Source organism: Myxocyprinus asiaticus, chromosome 10 (genome assembly GCF_019703515.2).
Source record: "Myxocyprinus asiaticus isolate MX2 ecotype Aquarium Trade chromosome 10, UBuf_Myxa_2, whole genome shotgun sequence".
Classification (NCBI taxonomy): domain Eukaryota; kingdom Metazoa; phylum Chordata; class Actinopteri; order Cypriniformes; family Catostomidae; genus Myxocyprinus; species Myxocyprinus asiaticus.
The window spans coordinates 19,915,213-19,933,076 of NC_059353.1; positions in this window are offsets into that span (position 1 = coordinate 19,915,213).

Here is a 17,864-nt window from a genome sequence, read left to right on the forward strand (position 1 = left end):
AGTCCGTGAGTAGAACCAGTGATCAAAAGATCATTCCCATCTTTTATATTTTGAAGAATCTATTTGATAAGTTCTGTTCTGTTCTGTAAAGCTGAATACTATGATTTGCATTTGTGAAATGTATCAGTGGTTTAGTTTGGATGTGTTTCTTTAGTGTCCAGTGATGACAGTGGGAGTTTGGAGTGTACTAAGAATCCTCTAGAGGAGATGACCACAGGGTTGCTGGATAGCAGTGGTCAGAAACTTCCCTACAGGCTGTCAATGTAAGATACAAGCTCATGGACCTACTGTGTCAGGTACAGTACACTTTGACTACCAGTATAAGGTCTAGTCCACACTGCAGGTTATTCTTGCCAATAACTGCATACTTTTTTGTGTGCTGTTTAAGGGCGGGTTTATCTAAAAATGAATATACCGCAAATATAGACCTGCATGGGAAAAATTATTGATATAATGTCACGTCAGTCTCCGCAAAATTTTTTACAGAGTACACAAAAAAATAAAATAAATAGAGGGCATTGTTTTTACACTGTGACCAGAATTTCTGTCCAAAAGTAATACGATTATTTCACAGACATAACTCAGAAAATAAAATATAAAGTTCTGCACATGGTTTTCTAGTTTACTTGATACTAGGTGCCTCAAACAAAACTCTTTCAGAGATTTGGTGCCAATAACCTGGCAAACTTCAGTGATTAGTTCTTCCTCAGAAGAGTTCATTGTATCAACCCAGTTTTAGAAAGTGACAATCACATCACATCATCAAACTGACTTTTTCTCCTCTTTCACCAGGTCGTCATTTTTCAGACTTACACAAATCAGAGTGCTGTTCCTATTGAAGCAAAGTATGTCTTTCCATTGGAGGAGACGGCAGCAGTCTCTGGATTTGAAGCCTTTATCAGTGGAAAGCACATCATTGGAAAGGTACTTAGCATACAAAATTTGATAAATGCAGCTCCTGCTCTCCATATTTAACTATTATACTTGCTATCTGTGACAAATCTCTGTCTTTCTTGAAAAGGCGGAGGCAGAAGCTGGGTGAACAATCCAACATGAGTTTATATTTTCAACACTTTTCATGGTACACAAACTTTGCTTTTCAGCATAATAAATAAATGCACAAAGATTTGTTTTTCAGCAGTTACTTTAAAGATTTGCTTTTCAGCAGTCATGTTAACAGACACACAAACAGCTCCATGTGTTTCTCTTCTCCAACTGCGGCTCTGGCTCCTCTTTACCTCTCTCCCGGCTGATTGAGATAATTTCCCCCCAGGTGTCCAACCTTACCGCTAGGCCACGCCCTGCTCGCCACACTTTTCTATCACTTTTTTTCTTTCTTTCTTTTTCTTTCTTTCTTTCTTTCTTTACTTTCTACCACAGGTAAAGTAGAAAGAGCAGGCTCATAAGGAGTACAAACAAGCAATAGGGAAAGGCCATGGAGCCTACCTGATGGACCAGGATGCACCTGTGAGTAGTTAATTACCATTTCTTCACATATCTTTTTATTATAGATTGAATTATAGCACACATAAAAGTATGTACAGTATATGTAAGTAAATATGTAGCCATGTTTAAGACTATCAACTGGAACATAATTTATTTGTTGATAATTGATAATGTGGATGAAGGTTTCTTTAAAGTCCTGTCTATTGTAAATGTATATGTTTGTGTGAGACAGAATGTATTTACTATCAGTGTGGGGAACCTTCCTTCTGGAGCTACAGTTTTGATCAAGGTGACCTTCATCACTGAGCTGGTGGTGAGAGCAGGATCTATAATCTTCTCGCTGCCTGGCAGCGTTGCACCCTGGCAACAGAGCAATGCCATTAATCAGAGAACTCAGGTACAACACTCTCACAGCACAACTTTAATTAACTAATATTTGGGCTGCTGTTTGTACTTTTATTTACTAAGTGGCATTCAACTGTTCACAATGTATAGTCAGGACATTAATAACATGAAGAAATACTATTACAATTTGAAAAAATGTAACTACTTCAAAGTGTTTTCATCAAAATATCCTCCACATGCAGCAGTGACAGCTTTGCAGATCCTTGGCATTCTAGCTGTCAGTTTGTCCAGATACTCAGGTGACATTTCACCCCACGATTCCTGTAGCACTTGCCATAGATGTGGCTGTCTTGTCGGGCACTTCTCACGCACCTTACAGTCTAGCTGATCCCACAAATGCTCAATGGGTTTAAAATCCAAAACACTCTTTTCCAATGTCTGTGTTTCTTTGCCCACTCTAACCATTTCTTTTTGATTTTCTGTTTCAAAAGTGCCTTTTTTTTTTTTTTTTTTGTAATTCTTCCCATAAAGCCTGCACCCCTGAGTCTTCTCTTTACTGCTGTACATGAAACTGGTGTTGAGCGGGTAGAATTCAATGAAGCTGTCAGCTGAGGACATGTGAGGCATCAATTTCTCAAACTACAGACTCTGATGTGCTTACTCTCTTGTTTAGTTGTACATCTGGGCCTTTCACATCTCTTTCTGTCCTTGTTAGAGGCGGTTGTCCTTTGTCTTTGAAGACTGTAGTGTACACCTTTGTATGAAATCTTAAATTTTTTGCCAATTTCAAGCACTGTTTAGCCTTCATTCCTCAAAGAAATTATTGACAGATGAGTTTCTAGAGAAAGCTGTTTCTTTTTTTGCCATTTTTTATCTAATATTGACCTAAAGACATGCCAGTCTATTGCATACTGTGGCAACTCAAAAACAAACATAAAGACAATGTTAAGCTTCATTTAACGAACCAAATAGCTTTCAGCAGTGTTGGATATAATGGTTTTGGATTCTAGTACCAAATTATCAATTTAGCATGATTACTCAAGGATAAGGTGTTGGAGTGATGGCTGCTGGAAATAGGGCCTGTCGAAATTTGATAAAAAAAATTACTTTTTTTCAAATAGTGATGGTGCTGTTTTTTTACATCAGCAATGTCCTGACTATACTTTGTGATCAGCTGAATGACACTTTGGTGAATTAAAGTACCAATTTCCTTCCGAAACAGCAAAATCTGTACATTATTCCAAACTTTTGGCCGTCAGTATATATTTGACTGATTCTGTTATTTTGTAAAAGAAAGAAGTTGTGTTGTATTTCAGGGAACTGTTGAGAGGGTTTGTGTGACAGAGTTTCTCAATTGCTCAAATCGCTCTAGAATTCATTGTTTTGATCAAAATGTACGATATCCTTGAAATAACTCTCTGTCTCTCTTTATCTTTCTTTAGGGAGTTTTCTCTGTGTATGTCCATTGAAATGCCTTATGAGATCATTGATTTAAGGTCTTCACACCACATCAAAACCAAGGTTTGTATTAGTTTTTTTTAATTTCATAACTACTTCCTTTACTGTTCTAGCATTCTGTGAAAAAAAAAAAAAAAAAAAACATTCAAATGTATTTGGTTAAGAATTGTATTAAAAGTATTAGTCTTTTTTCCCACTCAGATGACAGACTGTAAGGCAGTGGTCAGTACTTTGCCAGGACAGACTCTTGGATCTGAAGGGTTGCAGGTGTTCTTCAGTCTCTCTAAGATCCACATGCCCAGGATGTGGGTGGAGAATCATCCAGAGAATGATAGTCAGGTAAAGAAATAAAGAAATGATCAATCATCATCTCTAAATCACACAAAGATACATCTTTCTCTGACACTCACTGTTCCTGCAGGCCTGCATGTTGGTGTTTTATCCAGATTTTAAGTCAAGTGGGGTGTCCAGCTCTGGAGATCCGTCCAGTGTGAGTGATGTGGTAATTTTACTGAACTCGTCTGAGTCTATGCGGGGAGACCCCATGATGAATGCTCGAAGGATTGCCCGTCAAGTCCTCAGCTCTCTCGACCGTTCACTCAAGGTCAACATAATCTCATTTGGCACTGGTTAGTGCTCACTGAAACAATACGTTATATACAGTATATACTAGTGTGGCATGGGGGGCGTGGTCATGTGAGGCTCATCACCTGGCTCATAATTATCTCTAACACCTGTCTCTCATTATAGTGATGGCGGAGGGAGATTTAAAAGGCACACCAAAGCATCAGAGGGGAAGATAGAGAGTGGCCAGAAAGCACACCAGATGAACAAAGAGAGAGAGAGAGTCCTTTCTGGCCACTCTCTCTCTCCCCCTCTGATGCTTTAGTGTGCATTTTAAATCTCCCTAATTTTACCATTTTAAAATGGTTATAGGGATAGTTCACCCACAAATAATAATTCTGGGTCAATGAATGTTGGCAGAATTTTCATTTTTGGGTGAACTATCCTTTTAAACTTTCTAAATTCTGAATTTTCAGTTCAATTGTGTATAGTTGCATTTCTTCTCTCTTTTTATGAGCAGCTTTCTAGTGGTGCTGGCGGCAGTACTGAGCTGTGGAGGCCTCTCCGTAGCCTGAGTCTGCTGCCTCCTTCACAGGGTGTGAGGAATATCCTGCTGCTGTCTGATGGACATGTTCAGAATCAGGATGTGACCCTACAGCTGGTCCGAGAGAACTCCTGCCACACACGCCTCTTCACCTGCGGCCTCAGGTCTGTCTTCACAGACTTTAACACATTCACAAACAGATGGTTTAAAGAGTTATGAACATAAGAACAAAAGGAAACTCTAAGGAATTTTTTATATCCCTTTTCCACTGAAATAAGCTATTGTTTGGCTGGTGCTTGATGGGGCCCATGTTTCCACAGTTTTGGGAGCCGAACAAAGACATAACTGACTGTAACAAAATAAGATAAGCATGCCACATTGTGGTCCATGTTTACAAGTCTTATGAGTTTTGAGAACTTATTTTAACATTCATACTAATTTGATTCAGCTTCTAAATGTCATCACAGGTTTTGATGTAATGTCCATAAGTGATTTAAATCTATAACAAATACTCTTAAAATGCATAGCAGTCAATTCACATGAATGGATAGTTCCGGTCCTGGATGCTGATTGGTAAATAGCCATGCCTCTTCAAAGAGCTAATATTTGTATCACTTCACCACACCCATAGTTGACTGTTATTCTTGTTGCGTTACGGTTTATTGTCAGGGACTATTGACCTGTTTCATGTGACGTCACTGTATGACCGTGCCACCATGTTTGTGACCAAAATTCTCTTTACCTTCAATGTGCTGCGATGTGGGATGTGGCAAAAGACGGCAAAATGTTTGTTTCTGTTTATAAATCTTAAAAAGGTGATACTGCTGTTTAATTATCTGAGCCAAAATTTAATTTTTCTTTCAATAAAGTTTTATCTTTTAAGTGACACGGCTTCATTTCGCCAAAGTCAAGCAGCGATGAATGTGGAGAGCATGGTCTTTAATAATTTATTCAGACATGTCAGTTATCTATACAAATGTCTACTATATTTATAACATAATTGAGTCGGATACAATTAAACTGGAAATGCACATAGGACAATGTTTTTCATAACACCAAGACTTTTTAAAAGGTATGTCATAACTGTAACACATTGTAATAAATACAAAGCTCTATAATGTGAATATATAGTACATATTTAATGTGTATACTGTATACTAATGTCAGTCAATAAACAACACACCACAAGATGTGAAGCACCGACTTTATTCACACCACCAGACTACAATGTAAAATACTAATATGCCTCGGTTGCTTTCTGTATATTCTTCAAAGCAGCTCTTACATTCATACAGATGGGATCATCACAGACGTTTTGTAATATTTTGACAAAATCAGAACAGAAAAAACACAAACATTTGTAACTTCTGAATGAGAGATGTTCACGGTGATGTACTGGTAGACGTGCATACTTGCGGGGTCACACATGGCCAGTGTAAGGAGACGAATCGTGGATAAAATATATAAAAATTTCTGCGAAAGTCAAATTTGGCAATATCTGTGCTGACCTCAGACCTGTATGCACCTTTCCTGGGACTTTGCATGGATCAAAAGCATTTTTTTTATGTTTTTCTTGAGATTGTTTTACAGGTGTTTTTCCATTCACCACCATTGTATTCTCCCACTAATGGTCACAGATATGATAGCTGTGGGGAAAAAGTGATGTCATTGAAACAGGTCAATATACTCACTGAGCACTTTATTAGGAACACCTGTACACCTAACAATTCATGTGATTATCTAATCAGCCAGTCGTGTGGCAGAAGTGTAATGCATCAAATCATTCAAATACGGGTCAGGAGGAAAAAATGTTATCTCAGTGATTTTGACCGTGGCAAGATTGTTGGTGCCAGACGGGCTGGTTTGAGTATTTCTTTAGCTGATGATCTCCTGGGATTTTCATGCACAACAGTCTCCAGAGTTTCCTCAGAATGGTGCCAAAATAAAAAAAAAACATCCAGTGAGCAGCAGTTCTGCAGACAGAAACGCCTTGTTGATGAGAGAGGTCAACGGAGAATGGCCAGACTGGTTCGAGCAGACAGAAATGCTATGGTAACTCAGATAACCCCTCTGTACAATTGTAGTGAGCAGAATAGTATCTCAGAATCAATAACACATCAAACCATGAGGCGGATGGGCTACAACAGCGGAAGACAACATCGGGCACTTTATTTGGACAACAATGTTCTTAATAAAGTGCTCAGTGAGTGTAGCCTTTAATGGAAGGATTACATTTAATGGTTCTTCCTAAGAAAAAATGTACATCTGTGTCCTTATTATTTTTATTTTGTGATTTTTTTTTACATAAGCAATAAGGCACTCGAGGCTGTGCAATATTGTAAATATAGTCACGACTAAAGGGTGTTCTAAGCAACCCCTTCATTCACTGTATAGAATGGCCTCTTGTATATTATTGCTTAAATAAAATCTATTTATTTTAGTTAATGGTTTAAAAAAAAAAGGGTTTCTAGAGCCACTGTACAAGGCAACATGCATAGGAATGCGATGTCCTTCAATTGAATGTGGGCTGCATCAAGTGTTTCCTTTGTAGACAACTTTGTCCATCATAATTGCAATGATAACAGAATTGTTCCAGATTTGGCACCAGCACTGCCACAGGTAACCACTCAGTGGAAAAGGGTCTTGAAGAATTTCTGTCAGTTGGAGTAAACCTAAAGTATATGTATTTATTCCAGTTTGACAGCTAATCGTCATATGCTCAGAGCTTTGGCTCAAGCAGGTACATATGAATTTTTCGACATGAAGATGAAACACACTTGGGCCGAGAAGGTGAGTCAGTCTTTGTTCTATCCTTGTTTTACATTTCAAAAGAGAAAGCATTAACCAAACCTTATTTTATGGGTTTTGTGTTGAATAAATTCAAATGGTAATTTCAGGTGCGCGCTCAGGTTCAGCGTATGGAGTCTCCAGGCTGCAGATCAGTGGCAGTGAAATGGCAGCAGTTTAATCCCACAGCACCCCCTCCTATTCAGGCTCCTTCACAGCTGCACGCTCTCTTCAGTGACTGTCACACACTGGTATACGACCTTGTGCCACATTGCACTCGGGTAAACCTGCTGTACTAACTGATCTGATGGTGTAGCAAATGAATTGTTACTTTTTGAAGTAGTTGCTAGGCCTGGGCTATATATTGAATATTCAAAATATATTCATGATTTTGCTGCAATATTACAAAATATTGCAATAATTGTAGCTTTTTATTAGATCAATAAAAAAATTATTATGAGCTTTTCATTTGCTCCATTAAGTTTCATAAACACTGTGTCATTAGACAAATTTTACAATGCTTCCTTGTCCCTCAACTTGCAAAAGCATTAAGAGGTTTCAACTTCATTATTAAAAATCAGAATCAGAATCAGCTTTATTGCCAAGAATGCTTACACATACAAGGAATTTGTCTTGGTGACAGGAGCTTCCAGTGTACAACAATACAAAAACAGCAGCAAGACATAGATAATAATAAAAAATAAAATAATTATACACATACGTACATACACACACAGACACACACATACATACATACACACATACACATACGTAGTACCTCCAGTGCAAACCTCCAGTGATGATGATGTTGCTTATGGTTGTTTTGATGGCAACTTGGATGGAGATGCTGAAGATTTTTTGTCTCTGTCAGACTATGATGGATCTATCAGTCCTTGTGTTAAATCTAAAACTGAGCTAAAATCAGTGAAAACCTACAGTGGTTTCTCCTCTGATGTTGATCAAGAACAGTGTGAAGATGAAATCTATGAGCAAATTGAGGTTGATTCTCTCCATTCAGTATCTTCTGCTTTTCAGGATGAAGCCCCTCCATCTCCTCCTGCCCCTGACTTCCCCAGTCTTCACACCATGAGTGCCACGTGCCTCTCTCCTCATGCTCGCAGAAGTGTTCCAGTGTGTCACCCGCCACTTGCCACCAAGCCTGACATCTTAGTGCCTTCTCCCTCTGCTTCTCTCATTGCTGGTTCCCTTTCTGAGTACTGTAGCCTCAGACCTGGGCCCCTCTCCATGGCTTTCAGCCCTTCTGCTCCTACCCTTGGTGCCATGATGCAAATACCTTGCACCACGAGTGCTTTCCTCTTGTCATGAGCAAGAACGTGTGCCCGCTGCCACCATGCCTGACACCTCAGTGTCTCCTCCCCCTGCTCCTCTCGTTGCTGGTTCCTCTCATCCAAAAATGAAAAGCATACTTATGTCAATCTCCACGACAGACAGCCCTGTTACTCATCTCTGAATACATTATGCTAAATTCTTGCTTGAGAAGGGTTAAGCCCCTCTCCACCCTCCTTCCATGCCTCCTCCTCCTTGTGCCCCATTTTCTCTTGCCTGTTAAACCCATAATACCTGAGTTGTCCTCTAACGGTCAATATGGAAGTCTTACTGATGCACTCCAGAAGACAGCTGAGCCTGAAAAGGACTGTGGTTTTTCATGCCTTCAGTTTTGTTTGGAGCATCTGTTCAGCAACAACAACAAAGCTTTGGGATGTCTGCCTCTACTCATGCTGACCGAAGTGATCCAATGCCACCCCCTGCCATCAGGCACCAAGCTCCTCCTCCTGCTCCTCTCCCTGGTACCATGATGACTGTACCTTGCTTCACGAGTAATAGGCCTCCCTCTCCCCCTCCCTCCATGCTTCCTCCTCCTCCTGCCCCATTTTGCTCATTGTCTGGTAAACCCATTATATCCTCTTTCGGTTAATATGGAAGTTCTACTGGTGCCCTCCATAAAACAGATGAGCCTGAAAAGGACTTTGGTTTCTCAGTCCCTCAATTCAGGCCTGAATTTGGATCATCTGTTCAGCAACAACAACAAAACTTTGGGATTTCTACCTCTACTCTCGCTGGCAAAAGTGCTCCAATGCCTCACTCTGCCACCAAGAACCATGCTCCTCCTCCTGCTCCTCCCCCTTGTGCCATTATGCCCGTGACTTGATCAATGAGTGGTAGGCCTCCGTGGGGATGGGGGTGTGGCCATGTGTCTGTTTGTGGGAGAGAGGGAGTGGTGTGGCTCGTCAAGCTGGTTGGCGTAATTTCTAATAGCTGTTTCTTATTACAGTGATAGCGGGGAGAGACGTCAAAAGCAGCCAAAACACGCCAGAGAGCTGAGAGAGTACGACACGAGAGTGCAGTGACTGGCATGCCTTATTCTGTGTTTTATTGTTTTGTTGTGAAGCTGAAGATTTCATGAAATTGATGTTAACAGAGTTTTGTTACATTGAACTGAATGAACTAAGAAAAGCATCGAGAAGGCTGCTCAAGTATACTGAAGGCAGAAAATAAAAGCCTACATAAAGCATGCCTCTGCTCCCAGTCTCCTCCTTCCATACCCAAACCTTAATGTGTCTTACAGCCTCCCTCTCCCTCTGCATCAATGCTTCCCCCTCCTCATCTCACAGTTTTAGGTTTCACTAATAAACACATAATATCACAACAATAGCAACAGCCCCCACAGCAAATACAACAACAACTACGTCAATTACACAACAGCAACAACAAAGCTTCTCTGCACTTGGTAAGTTGACTCACTTTGAGGTTTCCTTTGTGATCAATGTTCAGATGGATTAAAAACATCTGTTCATCCTATGTCTCATTTCTTTTTCAGCAAAAAGCAGTGCCTTTACTTGGTTAAGTGTTCAGAATTAATTGGGAGGATGAGTAGTTTCCTCAGCCCGGAAATAGACTTTTTTGCAATTGTCTTAAGGAGAAAGGCATCTGTTCCTTGAGTAAGAATACATTTTTTCTTTTTTTTTTTCAAATGCCTGTTGCTGGTATGGGAGGCTGGTTGAAATGGTAGAAATCGGTTAAAATTAAGAATGTAGGTCTAAAGGGGTTAGACGGAAAGGAGGAGGCGAGAACCGGCTTGACAATATAAATAATAGTTTAATAATAAACTTAAACAAAAACACACAAACAAACACATACAGGGAAGCTCTCTCGAACTGCCATCTCCGGTCGCCTCATCAGGCTGATTGGGGTCCGGGCGTGCATCATTCCGGCCCGGCCCCGCCCTCTTCCACACTACAGTAGGGCATAATGTAGTGTAATTTACAGTCTTGCACCTTACATTTTATTGCACTGTATGTAATTTGCTATTCATGTACCACTTCTTTAGCTGCTTTTCCGCCATCAGGCCAAATGATTCTGAGCATGGTGAGTAATGGTTCCAGTGGCATTTCCACTTGAACAAGGTTTGGCACACTACAACTACAAACTGTTCCCAGGTATAACCGTACTCAGGACAGAGAACCCTGCTTGTGAAATGGCTTTAGTGATAAGTGACAACACGATTGGTCACTTGCTCAGTCAGTCCATTCATACCCTGAGCCCCACAGTGGAAAAAAACCCCCGAAACTGTGCCAATGAGCCCAGATTGGTACAGAACGGCACAATTCAGCAACGGTAACCATTCAGCCAAATGGTGGAGATGGGGCTATTGTCTGTATCAATATACCATGTCAGTTGGACTTTATTGCCATTTAAACCTCATTTGTCAATTTGCACTTGTACCATAATTTTATTTAAATGCAAGATTGCTATTTTCACTTCTGGTTAAATGCTAATTCTATTTGTTGGATGATCTTATCTCATTTAAAATTATCTGTTGGTTATACTTAGTTTTTGCAAACATGCTTTTATCAGTCATAATTTAAAGGGGTCCTGAAATGCTTTTTTAATTTTTTTTTTATTATGTTCCTTGAGGTTAGCTTATAATGTTATCAAAGTTTTTTGTGCAAAAAACGGTTAAATATTTGTAAAACATGATAATGATTCATACTCATTCTGACCCTCTGTCAGAAATGTTCGGTTTTAGGCTGCTTCTCCTTTAAACCTAATACAATTATTCAAGTCAAACAAATATTTATCCATTTATGTATTGATTTGATAAGTAACAGTGTAATAATGATATGCTTGGTGTTGATGTCTTAATCAGAGGTTACTTAGTGATAGAGGTCTGCACGGGCCACGATACCGTCCGATTTTAAGCCCGAATCCAATCCAAACCCAAAATCGCTCACTGTTTTTATCATTCCTTCTCCTAGCAAGTACAGTTGCAATAGGCTGAAACAGTATTGTAACTGTAAACACACACAGTTTTAACAAGGCATGGCAGCCACTCAGTACACTAGAGCAGAAGGGGGAAAAAATTGCCTTATTGTTTATCAAGCACTGAAACTTTGCTTCATGCTTATCAATCTGAAATAATGTAACAGTCACTTCTTTGCAGCCTGAACTTGTTCAGAATGTTGAATCTTTGTGACTTGACATGCGATTTTGAAACTTGATGTTCTTTTTAACTTGGTACGGTGTCTAAAAATGCGCCAGTCACATGCTACATGTTGAAGTAACAGCGAGATGCAATGCAACAGTCAAAGACATTTGTCCAGCATGTGCTTACATAGGAAAACAATGGTAAAACAGAGCAGATGCATGCAAAAACACATTCAATGTGAATGGCCCCTAACTCATCCGTTCGAAAGAGCGTGCACGATAAACTTTGGTAGGCCTGTTTATTTTTTCATTGAATAAAAACCCAAACCTGAAGTCCAACTTAAAAAAACTGACCCGAACCCAGCCTGAAACCCGATGGGTTCTCGGCTCCTGTCGGGCCCGGGTGCCAGTAAGCAAACAATTTATTTCTAATCTTTCATTTATCGGTGTGTTTTTAATAAACAGTAAGCCATTGTTTATTGCTAAGTAGAGGTCTGCAACCTGATTACTGCATTGTTCAATACTGTTGGCACTTCCACATCTTTCAATATAAGACACATTGAAAAGCCTGCATCATATTGTGAGTGATTGACAAAAGAGAGTACAGTGTGCTGATTGAACAAGTAATCACGCATTGTAAAGATCAGGCACGTTGTTAAAAATAAACTCAAGCCATTTATTCATAACGCTGGGATCCCTCGGTGCAGTTTCTCCTCATCCAGTCACGCAACAACATCAGATACTCGACATCCTCACCTCGCAGCAGTAACTTGAGCCGCTCTCCTTAACAGTACACCCACGATGATGATGAATGTTGTGGGCCATGTACATGCAAATGACGTCATGAACACAATTTCAAAATGAAAGATTTCAGCAGGGTGGTAACTATAAAAGCTCTTTTTAGACTGAGGAGGAAGTTTTGAGTTCTGAAATGTACAGTATATTTTTATGGTAGTGTGACAAGGAGGAGGACAGGGCCAGGCCATGATTACACACACCCAGCCCCCAATCAGGCTAATCAGCTGAGGAGAGGGATAAAGGCAGCCAGATGCAGCAGGAGAGAGAGCACCACAAGCCCAGCATTGCTGGAGGCAGCCATCCAGCTGGCAGAGAAATACATGGCAGCATTTCCAGGAGGCAGCAATGCGGTGTTTTTTTTCTTCTCCCTCTCATTTACATTTATGCATTTGGCAGACACTTTTATCCAAAGTGACTTACAGTGCCCTTATTACAGGGACAATCCCCCTGGAGCAACCTGGAGTTAAGTGCCTTGCTCAAGGACACAATGGTGGTGGCTGTGAGGATTGAACCAACAACCTTTTGCTTACCAGTTCAGTGCTTTAGTCCACTACACCACCACCACTCCACACTCTCTCGAACTGATGCATCCGGCTGCCTTTATCCCTCTCCTCGGCTGATTAGCCCGATTGGGGGTCTGGCGTGTGTAGTCATTGTGCGTATTAATTGTAAAATAATATTGACATCCAATATATCATTTGAAAGATCTGGGTCTCAAGATTTGATATTTTAAAGAGATTTTGACGATCATAATGTTACAACAATAAGATTTTATTAAACGTATCGGGAGTGAAAATCAAAACACGGAAAATGAAACCAGAAGTTCTGACCTTCATTGTCAACCAGCCAAACATAGATGAGCACAATCATCCAAACTTTGGTATGCTTTTCGTTGCAAGAGTCCAATAAATAAAATCCATTAGAGATTTTAGCCCAAAAAGGTACAAATATGAAGAAATATTGATCAATCTGTCTTTGTTCAGGTTTTACTTATTCAACACAAGTTATCATTAATGTGCATTCTCTGCAAAATGTTGCACTCTGTGTAGTGTTTCAGTAGCAAAACTCCCAAACATGATATTTGGGAGGCTCTTACGAACAAAATGAGCCCTCTTCAGAATTTTCTGTGCAGTTGTGATTGGGTCGTCATTCAAAATAGCCAAACAGGACAGTCAACACGAGTGACGTAAAGATTTGCGTCATCCATATTTGTCTCTGGATGAAGCCGGCCAATGAAAGCTAGATCATTTTTGACTGGTGGGTTGTGTAGCTAATGAAAAGATGAAAACGATGATATGAGGGTTGTATATATATCCCTGATGCCGATTCGCAGAGTTTCTGAGTGGCAAACCGTATGCTTTTTGTGTGAGTTTTGCGTTTTATGTGCAGTTACAGTGTGTTACTGCCGTGCTGTCGACAAAGTTGCTCGGAGTAGTGACGAGGAATTATGACTGAAGCCGAGGAGGGTGGCAATGCATTGGGAGCAGGTATGCTCCAGGCTCTCACTGGATATATATATATATATATATATATATATATATATATATATATATATATATACACTATATTGCCAAAAGTATTCGCTCACCCATCCAAATAATTGAATTCAGATGTTCCAATCACTTCCATGGCCACAGGTGTATAAAATGAAGCACCTAGGCATGCAGACTGCTTCTACAAACATTTGTGAAAGAATGGGCCACTCTCAGGAGCTCAGTGAATTCCAGCGTGGTACTGTGATAGGATGCCACCTGTGCAACAAGTCCAGACGTGAAATTTCCTCGCTACTAAATATTCCACAGTCAACTGTCAGTGGTATTATAACAAAGTGGAAGCGACTGGGAATGACAGCAACTCAGTAGGCCATGTAAAATGACAGAGCGGGGTCAGCGGATGCTGAGGCGCATAGTGCATAGTGCATAGTGCATAGTGCCCCTACCAAGTATTGAGTACATATACAGTAAATGAACATACTTTCCAGAAGGCCAACAATTCACTAAAAATGTTTTTTTTTATTGGTCTTATGATGTATTCTAATTTTTTGAGATAGTGAATTGGTGGGTTTTTGTTAAATGTGAGCCAAAATCATCACAATTAAAAGAACCAAAGACTTAAACTACTTCAGTCTGTGTGCACTGAATTTATTTAATACACGAGTTTCACAATTTGAGTTGAATTACTGAAATAAATGAACTTTTCCACGACATTCTAATTTATTGAGATGCACCTGTATATATATATATATATATATATATATATATATATATATATATATATATATATATATATATATAAATCTTCTAAATAATATTTGCAGTCACTATTCAAAATATTTCAATAGCTCTAACTACTTATGTACTACAATGATACATTTTTACTCTTGAATAACAAATGTCTAAGTGTCTACTTTCAAACAAGCCAAAGTTTGAGTTTGTAGACCAAAGAGTGCAAGAACTGGAAGAGTGCTCATGCACAAAAAGAGGCTGGATGTTAAGAGGTTAAATAAACAAGTACATAACATAAACATTAGACTTAACGGTGCTCATGTTAATAGTGTAATTATATAGTTACAGTAAATACTGAGAAATAGTAATAAACAACATACATGTTTAAGCAAAAATAGTAAAAACAAAAACAAAAAAAACAACAGAGAATAAAGATGTTAAAAGGGATATGCATGTAAATGGATTATTTTTGCACTAATACTTTGCAGTTATACAATATAAACTTACTGTTATTGAAAATTAAAGATGTCTCACAGAGTGTGGCATTCAACTCTGGTCTGGGTAAAGATATTTACCTTATGGTGTTACTGAAACAGAATCTCAAGGATCTACACACACAGTCACAGAATTTCAATTTTTCTGCACAATGATACAGTGGCAGTTCATACTTCAACAGAAACCCTGCACTTTTTTTGCCCTTTGAAAAACACATAAAAAGTATAAAATAATTCAAATTATGGAATGATTATTTGAAGCACATGCCAAGGAAATCTTGTATTTATAATTTGCATAAAACACACAATGCTGATTTAATTTATAAAGAGGATGATCTAGATTAGAACTGAATTCAAGAGACCATATTCAGGAAGACAGTTAATCTGTGTAGGCCCATGTGTTGCATAAGAAAATTCTAAAAGTTTATTCTGAAGCCATTTTATAATGATTCTTTTTTTAGCGTGGCAGCGGGGGTGTGGTCAAGCGTCCGTCCGGAGAAAGAGAAAGCGGTAAGGGCGCTTGCACCTGAGCTAGATTGTGTCCTGTGTACCTGTCTCTAATTCCAGTGAGCACGGGGAGAGTGGCATATAAGCAGCCACGCCGCCAGCAGAGGAGAGAGAGAGTCTGGCACAAGGAAGGCCACGGTGTTTCTGAATCTGTTGCGTTTAATCTTTTGTGTTTGTGAAACTGATGTGTTAAGTAACTACATGCCTGTGAAGCTGATGTGTTTAAGTGATCATGTGCCTGTGAAGCTGATGAGTTTGTGAAGTTGTAAAGCACTGAAGTGTCTGATTAAAAGTCTTACCTGAGCCTGGAAAAACCGCTTCCCTGTGTTCTCCTTCCCTTCCGCTGTGAAGTTCTTTACATTTAGGTTTTGCTTTAATTTTTGAATCATACAATTAGCAGGCAGGCACAGTAAATGCCATCAGTCATCACACCGAAACATTATATCAGCGGATGTATGATATACCTTCACTGTAAATAGAAAACTCTGCTGTATAAAAATCTGAGAGATATTGTACACCAAGCATTTTCAACTTGTGCATTAATTTCTGGTGTACTTTTTGCTCCAAGCTCTCTCTTTTCAATAGAATTGATGTGCTGGGAACATATGTTTTTTGCTTTCTTTTGGGCTATTTTTTTCAATGTTTCATCCAAGTGTTTTTCTGTTTCCACAGACAGGAGCTCCTCATACCGCCTCTTGTAGTAGGGCTTTCTTATGCAGATCTTGCAACAATACTTGCAGTAAATATTGTCACAACATTTCTGCCAAATCTTTTCACATTTCGTAATACAGTATATGTTTGATATTATGCACCATCCTAAGAAACCAGAAGCTATGCAGATGAAGTTAGAAATGTGTCTTCTGATAAGTCATGCTGTGTACAGGTATATATAGTTATGACCAAATATTTGCTTTTTTATTTTTTATTGCATTAATAATAGGGGTCACTGGGGCAAGTCATAAGGGCTATATCTAATTAACTATAGTTTTAACAGAGTCAAAAATCCAGTTACACAAATGTGTGTTTTCTTTTGCAGTAGTTTTGTATGTTGGTTTCAAACCTAATTCAATTAAAATATATATATTTTTTGTGGATTTTATACTATCCATTACTAGTTCAATATCATAAGTTTGTAATAGCTGTACCTTTATGTATCTTAAATTATATATTCTAAAGATTCTAGTTAACAGCTAATAATCAAGATACTGTATAAACAGGAAAAATAAATTGAGAGAAAGATCTGTTAGTAGTCATTCACATTCAAGCTGTTGTCAAATTTTATCATAACATAATTATCATAATTTTGTTAAAGAATACCTGCTAGAATGCTTACCCATGAATCATTTTTATAGCCTGTAATCATGATGATTTCTTCAAGGCTTGACTGCTGTTTGCGTGGAATACCAATCAGTGTGGCATTATGTTTGGTCATTATACAGAGATACCAGTCTCCATCCAAAAGGAGAAATCCCAACCAGAACACATAAATTCCAATAAGCTGAAAGACTTGAGGACAAATACCGCAGCAACAGAGCACCCATGACTTTGTTCTAGTTTGTTTAAGTATTTTTAATATTAAGAACAATATCAATGGAATGAACGCTGGGTAAATTACCCCGAGAAAATGAAACGCTAGTGTACAGGAGCATGAAAACTCAGAATTAAAGATGTACTGGATAATGTAAATCATGACGATAGCTAGAAACACATTTTCTGCTTGCGCTATTATTACACGCAGTTTCTCTGGAATTTCTGATAACAGGTGCATGTTGAAGCTTCTTGATCAATGGAAGCTCAGACGTTTCCAAACAAATAGCTGTTCAGAATCTACTGAAATCTTAATTGTTGAGTCCTTTAGAAAGTCCAGCACCTTGACATCAATCCTGGTGTCTGCAAAAATTGTTAAACAGGTTCTTGTTTGAAGTTTTTAAACGGTATAGTTTTACCACAAAACCCATAGGTTCCCCTTTGGAAGTTCTTAAGTATGGAAGTTTATTTCATTAATGCAGCATACTTAGGTTTCAGTATGAGCATTTCAAGATCTCTGTATAGCTCAGTTTATGCAACTCCTTTTCCCTCTCATTGTCTCAGTATGTTTTTAATAGGCTATAGATTATCCCACATGTTCCAAAGATAATAACTACATAAAACCTTGATAATCGTCATGAAACAAAAACCCTCACACTTTCAGGCTCCTCGGTTTAATGGGCATTTATTTTAAAAGTGAAGTAATTGCAGGAAATTTCACCT